Here is a 17,815-nt window from a genome sequence, read left to right on the forward strand (position 1 = left end):
CTGCACTGCACATGATTGCAAGAAACTGCAGAGAGTTGTGGATAGCTCATGGAAGCCAGCGTCTCCTCCATGTGACTCTGTTTACATTTCTTGCTGCCTCAGTAAAGCAGCAAACATAATCAAAGACCCTACCAATCTCATATATTATCTCTTCTCCTTCCGTCAGAGTGGAGATACAAAAACCTGGAAGTACATACAAGGACAGATTCTATTCTGCTGTTAACAGGCTATTGAATGATCCCCTATTGCAATAAGATGCACTCCATCTTACAGTCTGTCTCATTATGACTTCGCACTTCTTGCATTACACTTTCTCTTAACTGTTCTGCTGTAACCCTCTCACCGGGTTCATATTCAAACTGGCCTCGTTAGCTAACCTTGCTAACAGTCACATGACTCAGTGGTAAGATGGGCACCTTTCATAGACAATATACCTCTAGGATTGGGATGATTTGAGGTTCAACCAAACAGGAACGTCGTGAGATTAGAATTTGAGAAACCTCGATTTGAGCAAATGCTGTGTAAATATTGTTCACGCACAATTATCGGTTGGTAAGAAATAACAAACTGTATACTGCATAAAATTATAAAAGAAAACATTTTTATCAATTTCAGCTTTATCAAGCAGTTATTAAAATAAATAGAAAGAAGCAAAAAATAAAAGGGCCCATTAGAGTTAAACCAGACTAAATGTGCAAATGACTATTGGAGCTCATCTTTTCCAAAACCTGGGTTTAACCGTTACTCACAGCACTGAACCCATGGTCTGTGTGAAAGCACCTGCACAGTCAAACTTCCCTTGAAGTCCATCTCGAACAAACTGGCTCTTTCAGGAGTATTGGCCTTCCCTCTTGGAGTCATTCATCTGCACAAAGTACTTCTTTCAACAGGGACTCTCCTTCCAACAGCATTCTGCATCATTTTCCCTTTTGTCCCGCTCTGCAGCTCCCACCAAAAGACCCCATACCAGACTACTGTCCATCACAAATCTCTTTCCACCCTGCTTTCTCTAGAATCTTCTCCCGATCCCACCATCCTGACTGGCTGACACAACATTCCTAGGTTTTGCAGAAAACTGCAAAAATGAAATACCTACAGCATAGCAGTAGAAATCCTAACCAAGGCATTACACTGCATTCTGTTACTTTATCTTGTACTACCTTAATGTTGTCATGAATTGATCGGTATGGAAGTTATATTACCCCAGTACAGGTGGCAATAATGGTCCAGTATACTAATTTACCATTTAGTATCATACACAGATTTACTGATCATGTTATTTTACTTTTTCATCTAAATCATTTATATAAATGATGAACGAATGTGCCAGCAATATTCATTGCAGCACACCACTAGTCAAGCCAGTTTGAGAAACGGCTTCCACCATCGCACTGTGCTTCCCACCATTGAGCCAATTAGGAATCCAGTTAGCTAGCTCTGTAGGGAAAGGAGTTACTGTATTTAATTTTGTCGTTGTAGTCAAGTTGATAAGAAATGGATCTTATTTGTTTAAAACAATATAGTTTATTTGAATATACAATAAAATGAATTATCGGATATTTTAATCAACTATAAGTAATCTCTTAAAGACAATTTTGTAAGTTAAGTGTGTTCAGAAATATTCTAGGCTTTCTGTTGCTTCCTTGAAATTGTTTTGTAGTTCTGATTATTCAGTGTAAGTGAATTGTTCAAATTACTTTTGTTGAAGTTTATAAGTAAATTTTGCACTGCAGTTTCTGAGAAGTAACATAAATTCATACCTAAATGTCAAGAATATTCTAAACACTATACACATTCAGAGATGATATGTAAAGTATATAAATTGCAAATAAGGTATTGCACATATTTTGTAAATACTGCTGATAGTTTCCATGGCATTTAATTGTATACAGCAGATTAAGTATGGATACATATTTCAGCATGATTGCTGAGGTATCCAACCATTTTAAAGTTTTAGTTACTCATGGGCTATATGTTTATCAATCTAATTTTCTTTTCATTTAAATCCGTTGCTCTAAGACCATAATTATAAAACTAAGTATTTTGTTTAATATTAATTTTAAACAGTAAAACAAATTAAAACATAAAGCTGAATGGAATAATGTTTGTACACCACTAATCTGCTACATAAAATGCACCATATTTATTTGTTAAATTTCAAGGAAGTGAAACCCCATGTGAGCATACGGATGTTTAACAGGACAGAGTCATGCTATCAGATGGGGAGATGAATTAGGAAAGCTGAAAATTCTTGATGACATAATCAAGAACCTGTTATTTTATAAGGTAATTTTTTATTGGAACTGATCAACTTTTTTGAGATTTAACATAGAAACAAAATGTTAGCTTGATATGTTGAAACAATGAATAAAAATATTTTAGCGGTGGAATATAAATGTTTCATTTGTTATGCTTCAGTATCTTTAACACTAAGCAGCAGCACTTAGTGCGCCTGTTTATCCTGTTCTGGCAGAGTAATATTTTGCTATACCAATGCACTTTGCTTCTGAGTTTAACCCAGAATACTTCCATGAGGAAAATTTCCAATTTTCAGTTGACTTAGCATGAAATAAATACAGAAATTTTCTTAAATGATCAGGAAGCAAGCTATTTGAGCTGTATTGGGCACATCCTGGGCGCATAGTGGAATAGGTGTAAGGCTGATGTGATGGCAAAACAATTTGGTACCTTGTGATTTTAAATTATTACTGTAACCTTTGATTTAGTAACTGTATCCTTAACTGCTCCAACATAAGCCTTCACCTGAACGAATGATTGTATACTATTATTTATAATTTAAGAATTGAAAATTGATTAACTGTGCCTATGATGTCTGTGTCTGCTTTGTGTAGCACATTTATTTGCATATGCTTTTGAAGGACAATGGCTTGTGCTTTTCACTTTCTCTGTTCTTTTATCATGCTGCCAGTTATTTTGGCAGTTTTGCCTTGGATTACATTTGCTTGTTCTGTATTCAGAAGCTCCATTTGGTGATGATTCTCTTCCTTTCTTCCTATGCTTGTTTTGAGATTGTTTGAAAGCTAGTTTCTTCTTTTCCCATTCTTCTTCTTGTAATTGTCTTTCGGCCTTTTCCTTTTCAACACGTTCAATATCTTTCCTGTCTCTCCTGTCAAATGCTTCAGCAATTAATTTCACTCTGTCCTTCCTTCTCATTCGAGGTGCTAGCTTTTCTAGTGAAGGTGTGGGCTCCAACCTGGATCGTCTCTGCTTTGAGTTGTTTCTGCTTTGTTTGTGTTTCATCTCTTGGCCTACATGTTTTGGGGTATGATGGCTTTGGCATTTTTCACAAAACCTGCAGGGATACTGAAAAAGAATCTAGAATGCATCAGTATCATTAAAATCAGAAATTTGTGCTATAGGCTGTGGAGAAAAGTAATCTTTTATTTGCTTAGTCTTAATGAGGAATTTTGTTCATATGGAACATTATTGAAGATTAAATATAAACACTTAAATGTTTCTTACTATTTTTAGATATCTAAATTGCTGTAAAAGATACGAGAACATACCAATCCAGGGATTCATGTACACAAGTGTTATGATGGTAAATCAATTAATAAGTCTGTTACAAACTATCAAGGAACTTGAGCAATAGCCAAGGAAATCATGCTAAACTTTATTGATATGTTAGGACTTTTCGCTAACTGGAAACTACATTGTAGAAAAATATAGCTCTTCAGCCCATGATGTTTGTTCTGAGCATGACGCCCGTTTAAATGCCTGTAAGATTTACTACTGTCGAATCACAAACAAGAGAAAATCTACAGATGCTGGAAATTAAAGTAATACACACAAAATGCTGGAGGAATTCCGCAGGCCAGGCAACATCTATAGAAAAGAGTACTGTCGACATTTTGGTCTGAGTCCTGTTGAAGGCCTGCTGTTAAAATACCTACCTCTGACATCCCCCTCTATACTTTCCTCCAATCATCTTAAAATGATGCCTCCTCGTATTAGCTATTTCCGTCCTGGGCAAATATCTCTGGCTGTCCACAGATCTTTGCTGCTTATCATTTTGTAAACCTTTATCAGGTCACCTCTCATCCTTTTCTCTAGAGAAAAAAGTCCTAGATTTTCTATGTTTTTTTTCTATGCTCAACCTATCCTTGTGATGCTCTCCAATCTAGAGGGCATCCTGGTAAATCTCCTCTGCACCTGCTTACACATCCTTCTTGTAATGAGGTACCCAGAAAAAAACCCAATATTCCAAGTGTGGTCTAACCAGGGTGTTTTTTTTCAGAGCCATACACACAAAATGCTGGAGGAACTCAACAGGTTAGGCAGCATCAATGGAAATGAATAAACAGTTGATGTTTTGGGTTGAGACCCCTCATCAGGAGTGGAGAAAAGAGATTAGAAGTCAGAAGAAGAAAGTGAGGGGAGAGGATAAGAGAGGACAGAAGGTCATGGAAGAAAGGGAAGAGGGAGGAGAGAGGGAAATGGTGAAGGATTCCCATTTCCTCCTCCCACCTTATCTCCTTACCTGCTCGTCACCCCCCTCTGGTTCTCCTCCCCATCCCTTTCTTCCATGGCCTTCTGTCCTCTACTATCAGATTCCCCCTTCTCTAGCCTTTTACCTCTTTCATCAATTAACTTTCCAGCTCTTCACTTCACTCCTCCACCTCTCCTGGTTTCACTTATTACCTACTAGCTTGTACTACTTTTTCTCCTCCTTCCCACCCCCCCATCTTCTTACTGTAACACTCGCTTTGCTTAGTGGCATGATCTTGGGGCTGGTAACCCCTCTGCCCGGCCAAACTTTAGAACTCCCATTTGGGTGGATGCTGCGTGAAGTGTCCCCTGTGTCAAATCAGTACCCCGAAATAACAAACAGTACACAATATGCAGTTAAACAAGTAAGATTTTATAACTCTTACTTGGACTATGAGACTAGTAGAGAACAAGATATAAAATAAAAGGTGCCAAGAATTTATTTAATCAGTTTGTGCACAATTGTTGGAGCTCACGGTTTTCCTTCGCTGATTCCTCCTTCGATCGTTGTCGACCCTCGGCTCCTGCTGGAGCCTGGAGGGTCGGGCAGCCCACTGACTCCTCAAGTCGCGTCTCCTCTCTTCATTCTCCTCGCACCTTCTCCCCAAAGTCCACGAAAACCAACAGATTTCACACAAACAAGAAAGAATAACATCTCGCCCATTGGTTGGCAACTGAATTCCAAGATCCCGTTATCTCTACCTATAACCCAAATATGCTGCTACAGAGAACCCATTACCTGAGCAGTTAACATTACAGAGAAGCCATTTTATTATAACACTACAGAGAAGCCATTTTATTAGCCTCAGCAGTTAACATAAAAGAGAAACCCTTACACTCTCCCCCCCACCAAATTTAGTCATGTCCTCATGACGTCGAGATAATTCACCAACCCTTCCTGCAAACACAAAAACCCAATCCAAGTACCAACAGTGACATAGCTCCCCAAACAATAGACTTCATGCCCTGTTCCCCAAGCACTACATAGGCCAACCTATCTGGGAGTTTCCTAATCCTCTGAGACCTCTGTACCCCCTCACTTAACCCTTCAGGCTCGGACACTACTGGGGTACTTCGGGTCTGCTTGCCAAATCCTCTCTCAATCTATCACTCATGTCCCCCTGCAACTCGGACCTCCCTGTCTCATGTTCAGGCCCTGCTGTCTCTCCTTCAGGATCCTGCAGTAATCCAGGCTGCCCACAGCTAGCCCCCTGCCCATCTCACCTGACTGAGTGGGAGAAGGGCCAGGAGTCTCTTCCTCAAACAAGGGGAAGTTAGCGAAACGCAGCATGTACCACACCTCCATCTCATCATCCTTCGAATTCGTATTCTCCTTTTCCTCGTTTGTAGCTGCTGTTTGGTTTTCTCCAAGCTGGAGCACTTGGCCTGGGCTGCTCCTGCAGCCTTTTCAGCCTCCTCCAGTTCCTCAACCTGGGCCTGATATTCCTTAATCTTCCTCTGAAGAGCAGCAGTTAAAGATTGTTCATCCTCCAGTTTAGTGTTCACTGAACTTATGTCCAGCTTTTTCTTCTTAATGACCTCTTCCAGGTCAACTTTCAGTTTTTCCATTTCATTTAGGCTGTCAATAGTCATCTTCAGGTCTCCTTCAAGCTTCCGCTTCCCTCTTCCGAGATCTGTCCGCAATTGCTTCAGCTCCTCTGAATTGTATTCAGATTCCCCTCTTTGTGTTCTGAGTTTTCTGTTGTCCTTAGTCAGACAGCTTTCTTTGTGTTCCCCAGCTTGCAAGTCTTCCAATCTGTTCTGGATCAATTTCTCTAGTTTCTGCTTATCCTTTCGAAGGTTGGTTATTGTCTCATCTCTCTGGTTTAGTTGATCAGTAAGTGACCGCAGTTTCTGCTTCGAATTCTGTTTCTCCGTCCCCACTTTGATGAGTGTGGACTCCAATTATTCAGTGTTTGTCCCAAGATTGTGGCACTCAGTCTCCAGTCTGCATTTCTGAGCGTTCAGTTCAGTGGTGCAAATCTCCTCCCTTAGCAGTTACTCATTCAGATCGGCGACCTGGGTTTCCAGCTCCAGGTTCACCTTCAGCTGCTGCGTGCAACGCTGCTTAGTGTCAGCCCGACTCTCCTGCTCCTCGTCCATGTCCAGCCCTCAGGTACCTGTCGTAACGAACATCCACATCAATGTTATAGCTCCCTGGCCGGTACTTCAGGCTGAAATCATAGGTGGACAATGCTGCCAATTTCGGATGGCCCATGGCATCCAGTTTCAATGAGGTCATGATATGAGTTAGGGGATTGCTGGCTGTCTGCACCTCAAACTTGGCCCCATAGAAAGAGTCACTCAGCTCATCCACTACCGCCCGTTCCAATGCCAGGAAGTTCAACTTGTGTGTTGGGTAATTTCTCTCGGAGGGCGACAAACTCTGGCTGACAAACTCCACAGGTCTCAATCCGGTGCCTTGATCCTGATACGGGACGCCCACTAAACTGTCTTGGCTGTCCGCAGAAACCAGCGCCTGGAGTAGCAACTCCTTTAGCGACTGAAAAACTTCCTCACATGTCCTGACGAAGGGTCTCGGCCGGAAACGTTGACTGTACCTCTTCCTAGAGATGCTGCCTGGCCTGCTGCGTTCACCGGCAACTTTTATGTGTATTATTCACATTTTACATCCCACTTCTGTCCAAAAAGCTCCGACGGGTTTAAATACTCTTCACCCTCTGGTCCTTTTTCCCCCCTCCCTGTCTTCGTTATGCCCCGCTGGAAGGTTGCAGGGACTCCGGATATGCCTGGGGCATCTTTTCAGACTGGAAGAATCCCAGGGGACATATAACTGCCATCTTCTCTGTCGGCCTCACTCATCGGGATCTGGTAACATCCATTCCTCAGATCCAGTACATTAAACCACTTCGCACCACTCAGACAGACCAGTGCGTCTTCGACTCTCGGGATCACGTTCTGGCCAGGGACGATGCGCCTGTTCAGAGTCCTACAGTATAGTCCAGATACATGCGTACCTCCTCTTTCTTCTTCTTGGCCCTTACTAGTGGGGATGCGTAGAGGCTTAAAAACCCAGCGATGATCCCCGTTTCCTTCAACTCACACAAATGCTGCCGTGCAGCCTCCACATCTGCAGGGGCCAGTCGCCACGACCTCTCCCCCAAACGGGGTGTCCTCAGCAGTCAACTCTCCTTCCTCATGGTGTGCCGGAATGCTCACTATGAGGGCTTCTTTTTCAGATGCTCCAGGAAATTTTAGCATCCCCATCACTCTTGCTACTTTCCCAGGCCGCAGCACCATTGACTTTGACTGGGTGAACCACATAGTCCCTCATTTAAATTTGGTACCCAGCCCGCTGCTGCCACACATGTCCTCAAAAGCAGTTCGAAACACTGGGTGCATAGGCAATGTCCCCAAACAACTCTCACCTGCCTTCTTCTTACAGGCCCCCATGAGCCTTCTCACAAGCGGGGTGTTGGTCCCCTCCAGAATCGAAACGCTGCCCTTCTCAACAGTGTCCTATGTCAATGAGTGTTCTCATCAGCGCTAACGATTCTCGAATCTCAGACACCCACACATCAATCTACGAGAACTCCAGTTTTATTGACCAATAACCGTCGTATGGATAATCACCAGCACTGATACCCCAAAACTCCAGTGCCCTGAATGGTGTCAAGGGTAAGTGCTTCGGATACCAGTTGTAAAATGCACGGTAGAGAAAAGCCTTCATGAATAGGGTCCTTTTCTTTCGGGAGTTCCTTGGTGCATTGCTGGGAACGTGTTCCCCCAGAGACACCAGGTCGTTTCCCCACTCGGTCTCCTCTAAGTTTCCCGATGCCCCTCTGATCAGCTGAACAAATCCCTAACTTATCCACCTCAGCCGCCTGACTAACACTCCGCTGCCGCAACCAACTTAGCTGTCTCTCGAGCTGTAAAAGATACGCTGAAAGCTTTTCCCCATTCTCCGGACTCATGTTTTGAAACCCCATCCTGAGGTGCATTTTGCTCCCAGTCGAACCAAACGCCTTGTACCGTGCTTACAGGTAACTGGCAGCTGTCACTACGGGGTAATGGAACCTGCCGGTTCTAACAACATCAGCAGCCCGCCAATACAAACTTTCAACCAATCACTGTCGCTTTTCATCATCCAAGCACTGCCCCTCATCTGATACTGAGAGGTCCGTTCCGCCCACATCTCATACGCCTCAGCACCTTTAGGGGTGGGCATTATTCCACAAACCAGGCACAGCCTGCCATAGCTGGAACATTTATTCACCAAAGAAACAAAAACGGACATTACCTCAGAATTCTCACTCTTCACTGGGGGACGAGGACTAATTAGACATACCAAATCCAACCACTCTTTCCCCTCACTCCTGGCAGTATGGACAGTCCATGGCCCTGCCTCACTTGGGGCACCAGTAGACACTGGCAATCCCACCTCCGTGATGTCAGCGCTAGTCTGTGCTAAAGCGAGGTCTGAACCGGCCATTTTGTCAAACTTTTGCGCTATAATTTCAACTTTGCCAACAGCTTTGACCATACTCAAAAATCGAATTAACAATCCATCCGGGGTACGACTATCTACCCCAATCAACCCGTTACTAACCGCCATCCCACAGAGGCACACATTACCAACTGCAATCTCACAGAGGCACACCAGCACTGATTTAAACAGGGCGATCACACAGCATCCCACAGAATCAAATCCTGGACGAGCCCCCACATTGTAACACTCGCTTTGCCTAGTGGCATGATCTCGGGGGTGGTAACCCCCCTGCCTGGCCAAACTTTAGAACTCCCATTTGGGTGGATGCTGCGTGAAGTGTCCCCTGTGTCAAATCAGTACCCCAAAATAGAGATTAGAAGTCAGAAGAAGAAGGTGGGGGCAGGAGAGGATAAGAGAGGACAGAAGGTCATGGAAGAAAGGGAGGAGAGAGGGAAATGGGAAATGGTGAAGGATTCCCATTTCCCCCTCCCACCTTATCTCCTTACCTGCCCGTCACCTTCCTCTGGTTCTCCTCCCCTTCCCTTTCTTCCATGGCCTTCTGTCCTCTACTATCAGATTCCCCCTTCTCTAGCCTTTTATCTCTTTCATCAATCAACTTTCTGGCTCTTTACTTCACCCCTCACCTCTCCTGGTTTCACTTATTACCCACTACCTTGTACTTCATTCTCTCCTCCCCCCATCTTCTTACTCTGTCTTCTAATATCTTTGCTTTCCAATCCTGATGAAAGGTCTCAACCCGAAACGTTGACTGTTTATTCTTTTCCATACATGCTGCCTGGCTTGCTGAGCTCCTCCCGCATTTTGTGTGTGTAGCTTTGCTTTCAGCACCTTCTAGGCATCTACCATGCCCATAAAAATACTCGCCTTGCAAATCTCCTTTAAACTTTCCCACTGTTACTTTAAAATTCCACATTTCCACACCGAGAAAAATAATCATTATCTACTCTTATCTGTGCCTCTTATAATTTTATTTATTTCTATTTTCTTAAATTCCTCCTTGACCTTAATGTTATAGAGAAATCAAGTCAAGTTTGTCCAACTTCTCCTGACAGTTAATACTCTCTAATCAAGACAACATTCTTGTGAACCTCTTCAGAACTCTCCAGAACCTCCACATTCTTACTGAAACATGATCTTGGAACTGCATACAATACTCAAGTGGCCTAACCATTGTTTTATAAGCTAGATAGTCTTATGGAAAAACTAAGTATAAAAAAATAGTTTTTAGAATGATGAAAGCCAAGTGGAAAGTAAAGGTACTCAACAAAGTTATAGAAGTTTTGGAGTTAAAAAAGAATACATTTTCCTGTTGCAAGAATTGCAGTGACTCAGGCTCAGATTAAGGGTTATTGGCATTAGAACAGAAGACTAGGTGAATGAAAATAGTTTCAAGTTGGAAACACGTCATTTGGCTCATTTAGTCCATGATGGCTGTAAGAACCTTCCATTTCCACTGCCCTGTCATTTCATAATAACCTTTTTTGAATACTTATGCACTTTTCCTTTGAGCACTAGGGATATGGTAAGCATTTTATAGCAGTAATTTCTGGAATGCACTCTTGAAAGAGCAATGGAAGCAGATTTACCATCCACCTAGATTTTTTAAATCAACAGTAAATTGAAGATGGCTCTTACTGACTGCTGATATAAAGGATCCAGTTATCATTCTAACCTTTCCCAATATTTGCTACTGTTATAGCAAAGGAATGACGAACTTGAGGGACAGGCAACAGAAAGTGCTCTGACTTTAAGATTGATCTTTTGCACTATACCAATGTAGCTCAGGATGAACTTGAGAAACAGAACTTAAATTTTCTAACTTGACACTTCAAACCCTTCAGGACTTCACGTTGAAGTCAACCACTAGTCATCCACCTGTAATGTTAACTCTGCTTCTCTCCTTTACCTTCACTGATACTAACTGGCCAGTATTACCAGCATTTTCTGTTTTAACTTCTGATCTGCAAAGTTTTTTTTTTATCTCCAGTGCATTTTTTCCTCCTTCCTTTGTTTTCATTCATCCCCATGTAGTTCCATCTTCTCAGACAGATTATTGTCAAAAGCAGCTATTTACCTTGCCCCGCAGCCTGCGCCACACTATTTATGCCATTCCATCCCTATGGTCCCTACTCTCACTGATATTCCTTTTGTTTTCTTTTTCTCTCTGCCCTCCCTATAACACAGACATGTTTGATATCCAACTTTTCATATTTCTTGTGGAAGGTCATCAACCATAAATGTTAATTCTGCTTTTTCAGCAAGTGTTGCCTGACATGTTAAGTATTTCCAGCATTTGCAATATTTTTGTTTGCTTTTTGAGCACATTATACAATTTTGATTTTATTTATATTTGAGGGGACATTGGAAGGCTAGATGGGGCAGCTTCAGTACCTACTGTGTACTTAAATAGACAAGAACGTTGGCTCAGTATCCAACTGTTCAGTAGTAAAACTCATGACAACACTATTATTGGAAGGTTGTATATTTATGACTGACAACTTAAGATCAGTGATGGACCTCAGGCTAAGAGACAAAGGCTTGTCATCAATGAAGAACCTTATCCAATTGATAGCTGGACTTTTTGATGAAGAATGTGCATGCTTTCTGAAATAAACAGAAAATTCTGGAAACAGCACGTCAGGCAGTTAACATTCCAGCTTAAAGACCCTTTGTCAGAACTGGAATGAGAGCAAATAATATATTCTTTTGACTTCAACATCATGACGATATATGAAGTGCCGTGGGAAGACTTTTGACCATACTGTTGCTCCAGGCCAACTAGCTCTGTATTGAGGTCAGGTCAAGTTAACTTTATCATTCGTGTCATAGTATCTTTCCAAGGAACTGCAGCAGGTCTCTGCTATGTCTTACAATTTGCTGCTCACTGTAGCATAGAGAGGAGAATCATTGAGTTGTCCTCCACTGAAACAGGCATTTTGGCTCACTATGTCCATGCTGCCTATTGTACCCATCTACACTAATCCACTTACACGTACTAAGCCTTCTGTGCCTTGGCAATTCAAGCACTTACCTAGATGCTTCACAGATGTTGTGAGAGTATCTGCCTTCACCACCTCTAAAGGCAGTGTTCCACTCTTCAACCACCTCTCCATGGGGGAAAAAACTTCTCAGTTTCCTTTTAAACCCCTTACCTCTCATCATGAATCAATGCCCTTTTGTCTTAGATACCCCCACTAATGGAAAAAATATTTCTAATGTCTACCCAGGCTGCTCCATGAGGCAAGGGAAAAGATTGCTGAGCCTCTGGCTAGGATCTTTATGTCCTTGTTGTCCACGGGAATGGTACCGGAGGATTGGAAGAAGTCGAATGTTGTCCTCTTGTTCAAAAAAGGTAGTAGGGATAGTCCGGGTAATTATAGACCAGTGAGCCTTGCGTCTATGGTGGGAAAGCTGTTGGAAAAGATTCTTAGAGATAGGATCTCTGGGCATTTAGAGAATCATGGTCTGATCAGGGACAGTCAGCATGGCTTTGTGAAGGGCAGATCGTGTCTATCAAGCCTGATAGAGTTCTTTGAGGAGGTGACCAGGCATATAGATGAGGGTAGTGCAGTGGATGTGATCTATATGGATTTTAGTAAGGCATTTGACAAGGTTCCACACGGTAGGCTTATTCATAAAGTCAGAAGGTATGGGATCCAGGGAAGTTTGGCCAGGTGGATTTGGAATTGGCTTGCCTGCAGAAGGCAGAAGGTCGTGGTGGAGGGAGTACATTCAGATTGGAGGATTGTGACTAGTGGTGTCCCACAGGGATCTGTTCTGGGATCTCTACTTTTCATGATTTTTATTAATGACCTGGATGTGGGGGTAGAAGGGTGGGTTGGCAAGTTTGCAGACGACACAAAGGTTGGTGGTGTTGTAGATAGTGTAGAGGATTGTTGAAGATTGCAGAGAGACATTGATAGGATGCAGAAGTGGGCTGAGAAGTGGCAGATGGAGTTCAACCCGGAGAAATCTGAGGTGGTACACTTTGGAAGGACAAACTCCAAGGCAGAGTACAAAGTAAATGGCAGGATACTTGGTAGTGTGGAGGAATAGAGAGATCTTGGGGTACATGTCCACAGATCCCTGAAAGTTGCCTCACAGGTGGACAGGGTAGTCAAGAAAGCTTATGAGGTGTTAGCTTTCATAAGTCGAGGGATAGAGTTTAAGAGTCGCGATGTAATGATGCAGCTCTATAAAACTCTGGTTAGACCACACTTGAAGTACTGTGTCCAGTTCTGGTTGCCTCACTATAGGAAGTATGTGGAAGCATTGGAAAGGGTACAGAGGAGATTTCCTAGGATGCTGCCTGGTTTAGAGAGTATGCATTATGATCAGAGATTAAGGGAGCTAGGGCTTTACTCTTTGGAGAGAAGGAGGATGAGAGGAGACATGATAGAGGTGTACAAGATAATAAGAGGAATAGATAGAGTGGATAGCCAACGCCTCTTCCCCAGGGCACCACTGCTCAATACAGGAGGACATGGCTTTAAGGTAAGGGTTGGGAAGTTCAAGGGGAATACTAGAGGAAGGTTTTTTACTCAGAGAGTAGTTGGTGCGTGGAATGCACTGCCTGGGTCAGTGGTGGAGGCAGATACACTAGTGAAATTTAAGAGACTACTAGACAGGTATATGGAGGAATTTAAGGTGGGGGGTTATATGGGACGCAGGGTTTGATGGTTGGCACAACATTGTGGGCCGAAGGGCCTGTACTGTGCTGTACTATTCTATGTTCTACCCCATTCACCTATCTCATAATTTTATATACCTCTTTCAGGTTGCCCCTCAGCCTCCTCCAGCCCACGGAAAACAAAGCCAGTGTATCCGTCGCTCCTTAAGACAGAAAGGTACCAATCCAAGCAGCATCCTGATGATTTTCCTCTATGCCCTCTCCAGCATAATCATATTCCTCCTAGAACTGTATACATTACTTCAGGTTTGGCCTAATCAGACTTCTAAAATGTTGCAACATAATATCCTAGGTCTTGCATTCTGTTGCACAGTTGATGAAGGCAAGCATCTTGTATGCCTTCTTCACCACCTTATTCACCTGTATTGCTACTTTTCATGTATCTATGCATACCCTCTGTTCATCAATAGTTCTCTAAGGTCCTAGCTTTAACTGAGAATATAAGAAAGTAAGAGAAAGCCCCTCTGCCTCTCAAACCTTTTCTGCCATTCACTATGATCACAGCTGATGTGCCGGAGGCTTCATCTCCCTGTGCTAGCTTCCCATAGCCCTTTGTACTTACAAAATTTTCTCTGCTTCCTCTTTAAATAAATCCATTATCTGGCTTCCTCAAATATCTGGGCTAGAGAATTTCAGATTTTTACTACCATCTTTAAGAAGTAGTTCACATGTACTTTAGTTTTAAATAACTGCATCCTAATCTTGGAACCAGGTTTGGATTCACCAGTAACAGTGCTGATCATTTTGCAATACTGATCAATGTGCAGAGGAGCACACAGAAAGTTCTGGAGGAGCTCAGTAGATCAGGCAGCATCTATTTGCTTTTTGCTGCCCTACCTGCCAATTTCTTTGCAATTTGTGCACAAGAATACCAAGATCCACGTGCATGCAATTCACTCATTTGCAATGCTTCTCCATTTTGATCAGTCTACCTTTTGCTTCCTCTAGCTGAATGGCATAACTTCACACTTCCCCCATCAAACTCCATTTGCCAAGTTTTTGCACACTCACTAAAATTTCCATTTGCAGAGTCCTAATATCCTCATTGCAACATAGAAATGGCTAATAGGCAGAGCATAATTTTAAGGTGATTGGAGGAAAGTATAGGAGGATTTTTTTTACACAGAGACTGGTGAGCGCATGGAAAGCTCTGCCAGAGGTGATGGTAGACAGAGATACATTAAGGGCATTTAAGAAACTCAGCGCGTAGATGACAAAAAAATGGAGGGCTATAGAGAAGGGAAAAATTAGATTGATCTTAGAATGAGTTAAAAGGTCGATACAACATCATAGTCCAAAGGGCCTGTACTGTGTTGTAATATTCTATGTTAACATGCCTTCCTGCAAACTTACATTCATTCCTTCCTCCACAAAATTGTAAACAATTGTGAGAGTATAGTCAGGCTAAATGAATAGGCAAGGTCATGAACAGCAGGAATATAATGTGGAAAACATGAGGTCAATCCCTTTGGTAGAGCCATCTGGACTAATAAGTACAGGTCTGGTGACCCTCCCTGAGGTATAATGTACAGTACTTACAATAGGAATGCAGCACAAGTTTGAGTAAAGATGCCCTACTCAGATTGCCATAACTTGTTGGAAGCTCACTTAAGTGGTTGTGGTAATGTGGGATCCAGTTTGATTGAATTTCTGGATTTACTGTCTTTGGCTAATTTCACTACATTTTGCACAGGACCTGAATTGATGTTAACATTGAACATAATGGTTTAGTACATCAGAAGTAGGCAAAATCCAATTCCAGTTTTTAAAAGGTTAACATCTGAATTTATTGTCATTCCACAATTTCTGCATATTGTGTAGGATTAATACTCTCTGAAATAACCCTCCACCTGTAGCACCAGATCCTGAGCATTCTTCAATTAATGGCATATGGTATTCTAACTCCTCAAAGAATTTCCACTGTCTGCATAGCACATGTCATAAATGTAATGGAAAAATCTGCATTTGAGTGGATGTGCAACTTTACCAAGATTAGTAAAGGATAATCTGCTTGATTGACAGCTGATCTATCACCCTAAGTAATTATTTCCTCCACCACAGCTGTACTGTGGTCGCAATGAGTACCACCTGCAGTTACTTGCCTTATCTACTCTGAAAGTTTCTCCTAAATTCGTAATCTGTATCACCAACGGCAAAGACAGCATTTGCACTGAAACCCAGTCACCTGCATGTTCAATAGGTTGTATGCCTGACTTAGAAATACATCGTTGGTCCTTTATCGTCGTTCGTCTAAATTCTCGAATTCCCTATCCAACAGCATTAATGGAATACCTTTATCAGCATTTTAGTGGTCACCACCATAATTTCAAGGCAAACTGTGATAATCAATAAATGCTGGCTTTGCCAGTAATGCCCACATTCTGAGAGATGAATTTTAAAAATCACTCAAAAAACTTGATAAGCTTTCTTAGACAGCTCCTCTCAAGCCAATGAGTTATACAGCTATAGGAATATTGTTGCTCAACAACCATCTTTGTCATCGCTATAAAGTGATTCAGATTGTTTGTAATTTTCCTGTCTTTAGTCCTATTAGTTTTTTCAATATTATCCTTTATGATACAAATTGTTAGAAGTTCTTCCATGCTCTTTAAAACTAGCTCACATTATATTTGCAATGCCCTCAACTGTGCAAACCCCCCTGCTTTCTACTGCTAAGCTAATTTTGAATCTATTCCACTATCTTTCCCTGGATTCCATATGATCTGACTTTGCAGACTAACCTACCTTGAGGAGCCTTTGAAATGAAAGAGAAATTTGTAGCTCGGGTTGGTTGCTTATTTGTAGGGGTGTTTGCCGAGCCTGGAGGTTAGATTGGAAATGGTTTATCACCAGTCACGGTGACCTAATCATTACGCAGTTGACTGTTGTTTCTGTCACGTGCCCATGTTTATACTGGGCTGACTCATTATTTGGATTGGTTGGCTGTTGCACTGGCTGCTAATCATCACTGGGTCCTGGCTCACCGGATAGCTGAATGATCTCTGCTGGCCTGTATTCTTGGTTATCGATCGTTGTGAGTGTTAATGATCGATAACCAGGGATACCGGCTAGCAGAGGTTACTCAACTATTTGGTTGGTCAGGTCCCAGCAGAGACTAGCAGTGAGTGTGACAGTAAATGCGAGCACTCGGCAGAAACAATACTCAGTAGTGCACTGATGATGTCACCTTGGATAGTGATGAAATTTTTGTGACCTAACCTCCAGGCTCAATGAATATTCCTACAAACATGAATAACCTTCTCAGAGGGTATTTAGACAATATCTTCTGCCTTGCCCTTATCTACCCTCTTGGGAGGGTACAGAGGGGCTTAGGTGTCGTGTTGACCTGCAGGACAGTGCTGTTGTGAAAGCAGCATTGCCATAAGAGAGTAAGGAGAGATTAATGAAAAACAAGTAACATGGTGGTTACTGACAGCATTGTACACCAACAGTTAACATAGAAAACCTACAGCTCAATACAGGCAATACAAGTCGTGCCGAACATGTCCCTACCTTAGAAATTACTAGGGTTACCCATAGCCCTCTATTTTCCTAAGCTCCATGTACCTATCCAGGAGTCTCTTAAAAGACCCTATCGTATCCGCCTCCACCACCGTTGCCGGCAGCCCATTCCACGCTTTCACCACTCTCTGCATAAACAAAACTTACCCTTGACATCTCCTCTGTACCTACTTCCCAGTGTCTTAAACCTGTGCCCTCTTGTGGCAGCCATTTCAGCCCTGGGAAAAAGCCTCTGACTATCCACATGTTCAATGCCTCTCATCATCTTATACACCTCTATCAGGTCACCTCTCATCCTCCGCCGCTCCAAGAAGAAAAGGCTGAGTTCACTCAACCTGCTTTCATAAGGCATGCTCCCCAATCCAGGCAACATCCTTGTAAATCTCCTCTGCAATCTTTCTATGGTTTCCACATCCTTCCTGTAGTGAGGTGACCAGAACTGAGCACAGTACTCCAAGTGGGGTCTGACCAGGGTCCTGTCTCCAGTTCATGGAGATTACTTGATAATATAGGGATAGCATTTAATTTAAATTTCAGTTGAGTTGTTTTTGCTTTCAAGGAGTTCTCACTCAGTCTGTGCCAGTTTTAGAAAGTAAACTATGACAATGCTGATGCTAATCTTT

This window comes from Mobula hypostoma, chromosome 3 (assembly GCF_963921235.1).
Source record: "Mobula hypostoma chromosome 3, sMobHyp1.1, whole genome shotgun sequence".
Lineage (NCBI taxonomy): Eukaryota > Metazoa > Chordata > Chondrichthyes > Myliobatiformes > Myliobatidae > Mobula > Mobula hypostoma.